The sequence below is a fragment of the Drosophila sulfurigaster genome, chromosome 3, assembly GCF_023558435.1.
Source record: "Drosophila sulfurigaster albostrigata strain 15112-1811.04 chromosome 3, ASM2355843v2, whole genome shotgun sequence".
Lineage (NCBI taxonomy): Eukaryota > Metazoa > Arthropoda > Insecta > Diptera > Drosophilidae > Drosophila > Drosophila sulfurigaster.
The window spans coordinates 22,021,816-22,033,885 of NC_084883.1; the positions used below are offsets into that span (position 1 = coordinate 22,021,816).

The following is a 12,070-nucleotide window of genomic DNA, read 5'->3' on the forward strand; positions in this document are numbered from 1 at the left end:
CATTGCTGCAATTGCTGTTCAATGCCAAAGAGCTGCTGCTGCTGCTGCTGCTGTTGGTTGCTGGTTGCTGGCCATCATTAATCAGCTTGTGCTGTCCACGCTAAAGCTGCTCGTATGCGTGGCCAGACGACATCGTTGCATACTTTGTCACTTCAAAGACAGGCTAACGGCCACGCCCAATCACAAGCGCCTGCTGTTTTAACCTCGAAAGGAAAATTTCATGGAATTTGGCTGCTGACTCAATGCAAAGTTTGTAACTCATTTATCGTTGTGGCTTTTCAGAAATTTTGCATTTTGGTTGTTGCCTCAATCGGGTTTCATAATTTGCAATCATTTCTATTGAATCTCAAGCAGAGTTGTTGATATTTCAATGCTACAGTCGAGTGTAATCGATTTCGATATACTCGCTACCCATTATCACTTCAATATACCAAATTAATATACTAAAAAAGTACTGAATTATATTGTAATGCATATTTGTTCTATATAGATGAAGCAAGTGCTGCGAAAAAAAAATTATTGCTCTATCTTTTACAGTCTCTGAGATCGTTCAGACTGCAAATATAGTTTTCATTTTATATTATTATTAAAATTATAAAAATGATATTTAATGCTCAAAAGTTTCAGAATATTAATCAATATTTTTCAATTGAAATTCTGACTTCTTGAAAACAAAAGATGCCAATGTTTTAAGTAGCAACTTTTGAACAGAAATCGTTGTTTGCAATTTTAAAGATTACTGAATGTAAATATGTTTTATAATTTCAGAAAATAAAACGATATTTGTTAGTAAAAACTTTGAATCATTGCGACGTTTATATCGCGGAATTTTAAATTTAATTTTAATTCCCACTATCAAGTTCAACTTGTCCTTTTGCTGCTGTTCATCAAAAATTCCATTTGATAGTAAAAAGCTAAATAAATTAGCATTCTTTGGTTTATAGTATGAACTTTGATAATTATGTGACATACACAGGCTCAAATTGCTTTTTTGATGATCTCTCTCTTTTTTCTCTTTTAGTAGAAATTCGATTACTTTTCGTCATAAACATTTTAAATTGAAAAGTTCGAAAGCAAAATGCTCAAATTTACAACGCGTGTCAAGCGACAATGGAAGGCCAGCTCGAATGTCCTTCGAATGTGTGGCACTAAATTTAGTCTAAGCCTTTTTGTAAACTTTACAACACTTTACAACATCTAATGCAATAGTATAAAATTTCCGGTTTATCCTTTGACTTATTACCGAACATAATTTATGTGGCATCGATTTACTTGCAGGTTTCAGGAGGTTATCAGTGAATTAATTAATGTGCATTCTAGTGATAAATTCGAAGCTTAACCGATAAATAATCTGCTGCTGGTTTACATTGTAATTAAAAGTGTGGAAAGTAGAGCAAACTGTGGCGAGTTATAAATAAAAATCCTCTCTCTCTCTCTTTCTCTCTCTCTAATTACTGAATGACAGCGAAATTGTTTTAGTGCTTTCGTTGTGGAGTCCATAAAAACGTATTTTTAGTGGCAATAAAGGAAATAATATTTGGCAGCTGTCTAATTACGCGACACGTTCGGATTAGGTTAAGTGAAATTATGCACTAATTTTCTGGAATTGCATAGAGGGGGGTTTTTTTGTGGCTTATTTATCCTGTTTTTAGATAAATATAGAGGCAAGTACACAGACACTCCAGAGGCAGGGGAAATAAAGTAATAGTGGCAAAAGCTGAAGTAAAGGCGTCTTGCCACAGCCGCTAGCGAGAAATTGAAATTCATGAGGTATTCCATAAAATAGGCAAACGTGCTCATGCATGTGCTCCTCTGGAGCAGCACACTGGAATTTGTGAGGTAAAAGTATGCAACAAGACAACTACCACAACAACAGCAGCAACAATAAAAAGACGAGAGAAAAAAGAACAGCAATAGCAACAGCAACAGTAACAAGAAGGGAAAATAACAAGCTTAGCTATGCTGCAATGCCGTCTGGGCTTCAGCCATTAGCCTCCAGCCTCTTGTGCTGTGTGTTGGCTTATGTTGAAGATGAGCCAGAGCCCTATGCCTCATCCTAACTTGACTTTTCAGAACCAGGTGAGGCGCATTCCTTTCCTCCTCCATCTGCTCCTGCTCTTGCTCGTTTCATTCGGTTATGGCATGCGGCCGGAATGTGCTTCCCAGTTTGTGGAATTTTACGTGTTGCGGAATGTTGAGTAACCAACTGCCGAGATTTAGCCAACAGAGTGAGAGAAAAGAGTAACAGCTAGCAACCAACAAGCAGCAGCAACAGCAACAGCGACTGTGTCAAACGAACTCTCTGACTCCAACAACTTGACTCTATGTGGCACTGTGTGGGATCTGGAATTTTATTATTAAATTGCGAAAATTTGCACATGCATTGTATTTCGTTTACCCCGCATTCATATTCTCCTTTCCTTTCCTTCGTTTTTTTTTTTGGTTGGCTGGCCCAAGAACTGGGCGACAAGCCGTCATCAGCTAGCAGCACAATGGATTATATAACAAATTACAAACAGCTTTTGCTGGCATCATTTGTTTTTTTTTTTCTTCGCAGTTGATTTACGACTATTTCCCCTTACAGCTTGCTGCTGCTGCTGCTGCTGTCTTTTTCTCATTCGCATTCTCTTTCTACTGCAATTGTAGCTGCTGCTGCTGCTGCGGTGGCAACACAAAAGAAGCAACTAGGTACACAAATAAATAGCTGCTGATTAATATTGGTGACCACGCCCCATTACACACCTGGAGCGCAAATATTGAACATTTACAGTCAGCATAAAAGCACCGCACACACACAAAACGCAAATGGTGCGTTGTTTTGCTCGTTTGCTGTTGGCCAAAAGATAAAAGTGTGCACAAGTTGAAAATAGTAGCATCCCAAAACAATTCTCTCTCACTCTCTGCTCTGTGCTGCTGTGTGTTTGAGTATTAAAATGATGAACAAAATGAAAAACCGCGCAGCAAGAGCAACAGGAAAAGCAGCACAGATTTTTTTTGCGGTTCGTTGAGCACATAATAATTCCATCAACGGCAGCAGCAACAGCAACACGAGCAACAACAACAACATCAACACTGACGACAACAACAACAAAAGGTGCTAGCAAAACGTTTAGTACTGCCGCAGAGATAACAGCGACGTTGGCAGCGACGCCGACGGCACTTTGCCATATCTACAGCTGCACTATGTATGTGTATGTGCGGTGTGTGTGTGTGTATGTGGTGTGTTGTTGGTCAGCTCTACAAGGATGAAGTGGTGGGACAGCATACTGTAAACTGGACGACAGGGCGTATGAGTAATGGCTGTGTGTGCAAGTGGAAAGTGGCTGGCGAAACGTGAGTGGATAGAGAGGGCGGCGGGTGAAGAAGAAGCAACGTTGCCACGCCTCGTTGATTTTCGAGACCATTATGTTGCAATTTTTTGCATATTCAGTGTGCAGTTCACATGTTGCCACTTGAAATTTAAATAAAATATTTAATTTTCATTCACGATTCACCTGCGTCCCATAAAAGTATGCTACGCTTTTTGCTCTTGTTGTTGGTCACATGTTTACAAGCTCATCATACACACACACACCACACACACGTATAGCACACTTTCACATATACACATGTATTTATTACCAAAGCTCAAAGAACCACGAACTTTGTGGGCGTAGATGGGCGCGCCCAAAACTTTTCTAATTAAAATTGTATGGCCCGTAGAGTTAATAGGCGTGGCGACAAACGCGAGGGCCGACGAGGGCGGATGTTACTTTTTGACTGAGGCGCAAGCGAGCGAGTTTTAATAGAAATTACATTAATTAATTTTTAAATAATTTCTATGCATAAATTAACACTCATCTCACAAAGCAAACAATAAAACGTGCCACAAGCGTGAGCGTGAGCCGCACTCACAAAGCGAACCGAGAAAACCGAGTGAACCGCTTTCGGCTTACAACAAACACTAGCTAGTGTATTAGTTAACCTGGCTAATTAAATGCCTCTTTCAATTTGTGCTCCTGGCCACCTCCATAGTTAGCAGCAAATTGGCTGCATCAAGTTCAATTGCCGCACAGCGTTTAATTGAAAGGAACGCCCTTTGTGATTGACTGCGAACTGGGGAAAACCCGAGGGGGAGAAGCGTAAATAGAAGCGTGTTCGTGCGGCTACTAAATAAATTTAGCATAATTGCAGCCACTTGGCTGACAGCCAAATGACGTTGTTTTTGCCGCTACTCAAGCTCAATACACTTGCAGCTCTCTCATTTAATTGCCGACAGCTGCTGATTTATGCTGTCGCATTCCAAGATTCTTCTGCATTCGTTTTTTTACTTTCTTCTTTTTCTCTTTGTTTGCTTGCAAATGCAAATTTACTCAATGGGTTTCCTTGCTGACCCAATTGAATATTCGATGGCTGAACTTTAACTTTGTCTGCAGATCTAAAATCTTCCAATTGGCTGCCCAAAGTTTCTTTTCTAGATGCTGTATGCAAATGAGCACACATATGAACGCATTACTATGCCAAGCGCAAACACACGCATAAAATATAAAAGTCTGAGAATATGTAAAACAAAAAAAAAAATATTTGATTTTATTGCACAAAAAAACTAGAGAATTTCCATCGAATTAATTTATTTCATTTCACAATAAAAACAATTAATTGAAATTCAATTCATTAGGCAATTTAAGCATTGACAAAAAGTAATTCATAATATAATTTTTATGCTATTTTACACATATTTGTTTTGCCCAACAAACTGTGCTCTGTTTGGGGGGATTATTATTGAATTATTAAACATACATAAATGTTTTGCGTAAACAGTACCACTTATTTTTTTTTTGTTCTCTCTCTGTATTTTGCAATATCTAATTGCTTTTCCGGCCACGCCCAATCGCCCACCACCATTTAGGGCAAGTAATCAATGCATAATTAAATATCATTCCATTCGAAATTTGCCCGCTTTCCGCGCACAAATATGTGCAGTTCATTATTTAGCAGTTGAATATTAAAATTCCAAATGTGTGAAATGTGCAAAATGCGCTAAATTTTGCGATATTTGTCTATTGAATTGTATTTGCCTTGACTACGTGGATGAAAACGGAAGTCTGACAGCTTGCTAAATGAATGTGAAAAACAGAGTTGATTACGCTAAAGTTTGATGCCACAGGGAGAGAGAAGACAGCAACTCAAATATTCCATTTCTCATTTGTCACTTCAATTACAATTACAAATTTTTGCTGTTTCGTAATTAGCAAATGAAATTCCAAAAATCTAAAGGGTATGACTTGTTCGAGCAGTCAGTCTCTAGTGCTTTCTTTTTGTATGGGAGATTTTTAAGTAGTATACATATATAAATGCTTGTAAATCAATTTACCGCTTAGCTTATTACCATTGTTTGCCACGTGTAGGCGAAATGTAATTTGTGTATTTACCCAAAAACCACATAATCACAAAAGTACACATAGTCTATATATAAATACATACATATATAGGTGATATTTGCAAACATAAATGCATGCAAATGCGTATGTATTTAATCGCTATGTACTATTGAGATATTTGTTATTTGCATAATTGCCACAAAGAGTACATTCATGTGTGCACGGATATTTGTATAATTGAAAGCAAATAAAATATGTCTGTATGTTTAGCCATTGTATTGTTATTTGGCTTTTGACTCAATTTGCAGAAACATTTGCGGCCCCCTGCCTTGAGCGATAATTGTAATTGGCCAAGATAAGATTGTAAAAAGGAACAAAAAGAAACATAAAGAACTGTCAACATGAATGCAGATATTGTCTTTTTACTTTTTACATTTTACTTACTTCTAGCTTGAAGATATGCACAGTTGGAAGAGATACGTATTAAATGTAAATTGAATTTGGGTCTGATAACGAATTAAGCACAAATTGCATTGTATACGAAATGAAAGTCATTGTTAAATTGTTTAGAAATTGTGTCTAAAATGGCATTGGGCCAAAACCAAAGAAAAAATTAACAGAAAAAAAGACTTTTCACTTGCAAAATCCGAGATGAAAATGAGAAAAAATTCGCAAATGAAAAGAAATTGTTGAAAAATGACTTTGAATAGGAATTCTCTTTACTGTAAGTGTACATATATGTGCGTGTGTGTGTGTGTGCATATATCTAAATATGTGTGTGCGTGCGTGCGTCTATGTATGTGTGTGTGCGAGTGTGACTGTTTGAATGACAATGAGAATGAAATGCTATTTATATTGTTCAATATTTAAGTGAAAAAAAAGTGACGCATGAGTTTCTTATTTTTTGGGTTTTTTCAGTGTTTTTTGTGCAAAGTCTGGTATAGAATATTGTATATATTGTAAAGAATTTTTATTGTTGTTGTTGTACATTACAATTTTTGGTTCCATGCTCGATTTGGGCGCCTTCGTTGATTTCATTAGGATGCTGCGGTGTCCTCGCTCCAACGACTTTGCAATCGAGAGAGTGTGTATCGAGTATCGAGTTATATAGAAGTAGAATTCAATGTATACTTTTTTCGAATTGTGAGCTGTCGTTTTCAATTGTCTCCGCTTGCTGCTTTAATTACTTTCATTTCTTTTCAATTACAATTTTCGATTACAATTAAAATTACAATTGCGATTGCGATTGCGATTGGGATTCGATTGCGATTGCGATTGAGATTACGATTTTGATATGCTGCCCATTCAAGTTGGCTTCTTCTGATGCGAGCGAGCGAATTGTTTGTTTGTTTGTTTCTTAACTGTTTGTTTGTTTGTTTGCTTGTGTACTTTTAATTAAATTTTAGCCGCAGCTTGTTGTTTATTTAACGGCGATTTTCGGCACTTCATTTCACTATTTTGTTGTTGTTTCTTTTCCCTTTGTTGTGTGTGGTTCTGTTTTTCTGAATCAGTTTAGACGAAACCGTTTAATTGTTTTTCTCATTAATTGCATTTTATTATTGCCCCGCTCTTTCCTCTCTCTCTCTTTCTCCTTCTCTCTTTCTTTCTCTTACTAGCTTTACTCTGGATTTGCGTTGCGATTTACGATTTTATTTTCGGTATTTGGATTTTGTTTTTGATATTTTGTAGTTTGATTTTTTAAATTGTAATTAAGTTACAAAAATTGTTAATTGTTATTTGGTGTTTTCTTTCAATTGGATTGATTTTTGATAATTATGTACTAATAAAATGCATGTAAGTCAGTCCGTCGTTTCACAAATTGTTTGCCGTTGAGCTGAAACTACAATGAAAACAACAAATAACTTTAAAAACTCTCTTTTTCTCTCTCTCTCTTTATATTTTTCTCTCCACTCAACTCTTTTTCCATTCAGACACACACACAATTTGTACGGTGGAAATTAGAAACAAATTCGAATTTCAATTGTTGCAATTTGTTGCAGAAAGTTGGTGGCAGATGCAAGCTAAAATGCTGGCGCCATTTGTATGGCTTATTGCACGTTTCCGGCAAAAATGTGGAGGCGACTTTTGGTCGCATTTTTCGGGGCTAGCAAAAGTGCAGTTCAGTCAGTTTCAGACTTGACTGGCCACGCCTCCACACTACAGCATAGGACAGCAATTTCTCTGTCCATTAAGCACGCTTCAACTCACACACACACACACACAGAAGAGTTAGACAGACACACACACACATACTGATAAACGCACTGCACTTGATGCTCGGCCATTTATTTTTTAGATTTTCGTTTTCTATTTTTCTTATTTTTGTGATTTTTTTTTTTTTTTGGTTTTGTGCGACTAGTTGGGAAATGTTGCAATGGGCGCTTCGATTTCGTTGCGATACGTGGCGAATGCTCCAAGTCCAAGGCGTGCACAGCGCTCGGCGCTCAGAGGAAAAGACAACTTGATCACAGCATGGAAAATGTTCAACTGACCGAACGAAGCGCCAGCCATCCACGCTTAGCCCAACTGTTAGCTGTAGCCATCGACACAGAAAAAAACAGCAGCCAAGGCAGAGGCCCGTTGGCTTTATCAGTTCGTGGCGCTCGTGTCGCTCGAGTCGAGTCATCTTCGTCACGAATTACGTTCGTCGTCGTTATTCGCACTCGTGTCCTCGCCGAGCTGTGTGCCTCGCCTTGGCTCGTTCGTGTGCTCGCAATTCTCACTCACGATGTGGAAGCAACATGTTGGACTCACAGCATCCATCCTTGGGAGTTGGCCTGCTCAAGGCTGCGTCACTCAAAGGCTAGTATGAGCGTCACGTGTTGCTTGAAATGAGTGAAAGCTCTCTGCGCTTTGCATTGCGCTCAAACTCAACTGTGGCGTGGCACTTGCATTTTGTTTTGGTTGCGATACGGCTCAACGTGGCGAATGCTAATGTGACGAGGCGCGCGCACAGGGCGTATACGCAATAGTAACAGCGATGGCAGCGGCCGTTGCCTCGTCCTCGTCCATGTCCTCATCCACGTCCTCATACTTGTGACGCGCTCGCAGAACGGAAATTATGTATGTTGATGATTCCCTAGCATACTGTGGATATGGATATGGATATGGATATGGGAGATGGATATATGGATGCAGTCATCGCTTTTGCCATCTTTACATATGAAATTTTCTTTCAGCTTTTCTTCAGAAACTCATCATCAGCATTTGGTAATTGAAGACAGCGTTTGCCTCACCTTGTTTGTCTGTCTGGCTGCCCGTGTTTCATTTGAGTTTGTCTGCCTCTTGTACTTACATATGTATATGTATATATGTATATATTGCAAGAACATTCCAAAGAGACTACAGATAACAGATAGTATAACTTTTCGGATATTCTCGCAGGTGCATTCACACATGAGCGCCCCGCGCTGCCTAGTTCGGAAATTAGAGTAATGCACAACAGTGTGCGGGGATAAGGCACAAGGGCATGGAAATCAAGAGGGGGTAGGGAAGGGAGGTAGACAAACAGAGCAGCAGGAGCAGTCTTGAGCCGTCGTAATGCAATTATAAAATGCTGGCAGGCAAAACTCTTTGGTAATAAGCACTCACAATTTGCAAAATGAAGTAAGTCACACAAGAAGTTAGTGTTTCTAGTTTTTTGTTGCCCCCTCCCACCCTCTCTTTTTGCAGCTTCAGCTGCAACTGTGCTCAGTCAAGTTGGCAGAACAATGGACCTACGGCAATGCACTATGACTATTTATGAATTTGATGCTCATAATTCGTTCACTTTGTGCACTTTATTAATAAAGTTTCCCAGTTTTCCACTTTTCCGCTTTTCCTCGCAGTCCGAGTTGTCAGAATTGTCTGCCACACGACGCTACCGAGTATCCAGCTTTTTATGTTTTGCTACCACACCAAGCAACAGCAACAACAACAACAACTACATTTGTATGTCTCTTTATATGTATGTAGGCGTCTGTGTGTGTGTGTGTGTGTGTTGCATATGCCGATTGGTCTTTAAAAGCGTAGCTAAACTTTTGTACACTTTTAAGCTGCGGTTCATGAAATAAAACTTTACATTTCGGATGAAATAAAAAACTTTTCTCCTTGGGATTGTTTAATAAATATTCAAACTTGGCCGCAAACTTGCAAGTTCTCACTCGACTTTAACATGCGAGAGAATACGAGTGCTTGCTGATAGAATTGATGATTTCGCATTAAAACGAATGTAAACGAATGTAACCAAATTATTTCCTCAGCTGCAAAACTTTTTTGATCATAGCGCAAACCCTTCAGTACTTTTTTTTTTGTATACGATACGGATTGTCAATTTTTAATCTGGATTCACTTGGGTATGCAAATATTTAAAGCATTCAAATGTCAGATATTCTTGACTCGCAACTGCGACAGAAAGCATCTCGATATTTTAAGTTTGATGAAGTGTAATCGATATTATAAGAAACAGGCAGAAGGAAACATCTCCTATCCCATACAGAATATATATTCCTTATCAGCTACTACTGCCAAAGCATCTTAATAAATCTTTTAAATTTGGCTACGATTTTAAAAGTTATTAAAGAAATAATTGTATATTTAATATATTTGTCATATATATTATTATTTTATAGATATAGAATTAAGGTATATTTTTTTGTTGGCTAATAAAAAATGGGATCTCATAGTCGAGCACATTTGCTACTTGCTTGTTCTTATCAAGTCGTCAACAAATTCTAACACATATGGTTTCATTACATTAAAGTTCAAAGTCATTTTCAAGTCTCTTGGCTTATGAAGAATCTACTCTATTCGAAAAAAAACTAATTTTAATAAGCGAACCGAAATTCTGAAAAACCCATCCTTATTGTTCAAATAAATATCAGCACAAATAATTTTCTCTATTTGGATTTGCTAAATGTTTATTCAAAACGGTTGTGCACTAATTCAAAATTAACAGCATTTCTACAGCAATTATTTCACATGTTTAGATTTAAGTGTTTCTAGTTCAGATTATTTTGACCCTGTCCATTTTGACCATTCTGGCCATTCTGCTGATTTGGTGGAGGAGGACCCCTTTGAGAGCCATTCTGCTGGCCGGCAATGGGAGTTTGCTTGAAGCCAGAGTTCAAAATCTGACGAAGAGCCATGCCGGCATGTTGATTCGGCATTTGCGGCATCTGAGGCAACTGGGGCATATTAACAGCCTACTTGCCACATAGAGAAAAGACAATGAGAATTGTATTCACTTCATTTGCTGCTTTCACTCACCAGGACAATGGACAAAGCCATGAAAAGGACTCCAAAGAATACGAACTGCTTCATTGTAAAAGTTGTAACTGAACTTTGCAGTACATTGCCATTGCATTTATACAATTCCATACCGAGAGAGAGATGCTTATCAACTGTGCATGAACATGCAACATATGATTTGTGTGTGGTGTCAACAAATTTGCCGCAAAAACAAAAGCGTCAATTACGTAATTACGTTTTGTTGACACAAAAGTTGATACTGCTGTTTTAATTAGCACGTTGCATGCTATAATTAGAAGCATTTATGGCTAATCGAGATGAATTACAAACAAATAAATTAATTATTGCCAATGACAAATTCAAATAATTATGGAAATTGTTACGAAATTTAATAAATTACAGATAAACACAATTATCGCTTATCACTTAACACATCAAGTGAACAACTCGACGCCTATTTTGCCAAATGAAAAATAATGTTTACTAATAATTTCATAACATTCAAATAATATTTGTAAAATGAAAAAAAGTGAGCATAAAAAAAAATAAATGTTGTCTGCACTTTTTTGTGAAAATATATTTAGCATAATTTATGTGCGACCTGCTCGTAAATTTCTAGCTTCTAGTCTCATGCTGCTGGCAGTGAAAGTAAAAAACAGCGCCAGACATCACACAAGTACAAATACACAAACCAACACACACACACATACACACACACACAAAACACTCAATTTATGAGTCATAAATTGGGTGAATACAAATATTAGTTCGAAATTGTGTTGTGGCATTTTGGCCTGGAAATTGACTTTTTAAAGCACAACTCAGTGCCATTTACGGTCACTAGATTTAAACTAACTCCCCCATCTGTGGGTGTGGCAAAGGCCACGCCCCCTTGTCCCCCATCATACCTTGCATTGGCAATGGCAATTGTGGTTGTACACGCGGTTGTGCACACACCAAAAATGTCACCTCCGCCAGCAGGCAAAGCAATTTCGCTTAGTGGCACCGGCAAAATGTCTTCGGTTTGAGATTAAATTTTTCGCCAGCAATTCGCCAAACAAACAATTTCTAGTTGAGAATGGCAACAAAAGGTTACGCGACAACACCGTCACATCCCCCTCAACCCCTCTCCCCTCGTATCATGTCACAGTATCCAGAACTCAACAACCGGAGGCCCAAGAACCTCAATCCCATTCCCAGTTCATTGTGTGTTGTGTGTGTCTTCATATTCTCATGTAAGCATAACGGTGCACAAAACACACGTATGGCGAGTACAAAGTCTTGCATAAACAAATAAGTGTGTGTGTGGGAGTGTGGATGTGTGTGTGTGTGTTTCCTGCTAAGGCAATAAATATTCCTTTCGCTGCGAAATATGAATATTGAATATGCCTACAGTCAACCGCATTCATAATAAACCGCAAGAAAACCCGACCGAAGAATGGCGACTGGCGAGTGAAAACCGTTGAGCGGAAAACTACGAC

The 12,070-nt window shown here is 38.2% G+C and overlaps 1 protein-coding gene across 13 annotated transcripts in view; it reads right to left on the reverse strand.

The window, feature by feature from the left end:
* LOC133841468 (pneumococcal serine-rich repeat protein) overlaps positions 1–12,070 on the reverse strand; it is a 91,523-nt gene that overhangs the window by 44,931 nt on the left and 34,522 nt on the right. For 2 of the 13 annotated variants that reach the window (XR_009894308.1, XR_009894309.1), the window contains exons 1-2: positions 7,614–7,867; positions 6,354–7,200 (exon numbers count right to left, since the gene is read on the reverse strand). The exons of 5 other annotated variants lie outside the window; for them this stretch is intronic. The gene's annotated coding sequence lies outside the window, so the exon portion shown is untranslated. Of the gene's footprint in view, positions 1–6,353; positions 7,201–7,613; positions 7,868–12,070 lie in introns of those variants that run through there. 6 more of the 13 variants (XR_009894312.1, XR_009894307.1, XR_009894310.1 and 3 more) reach the window with 6 other exon arrangements.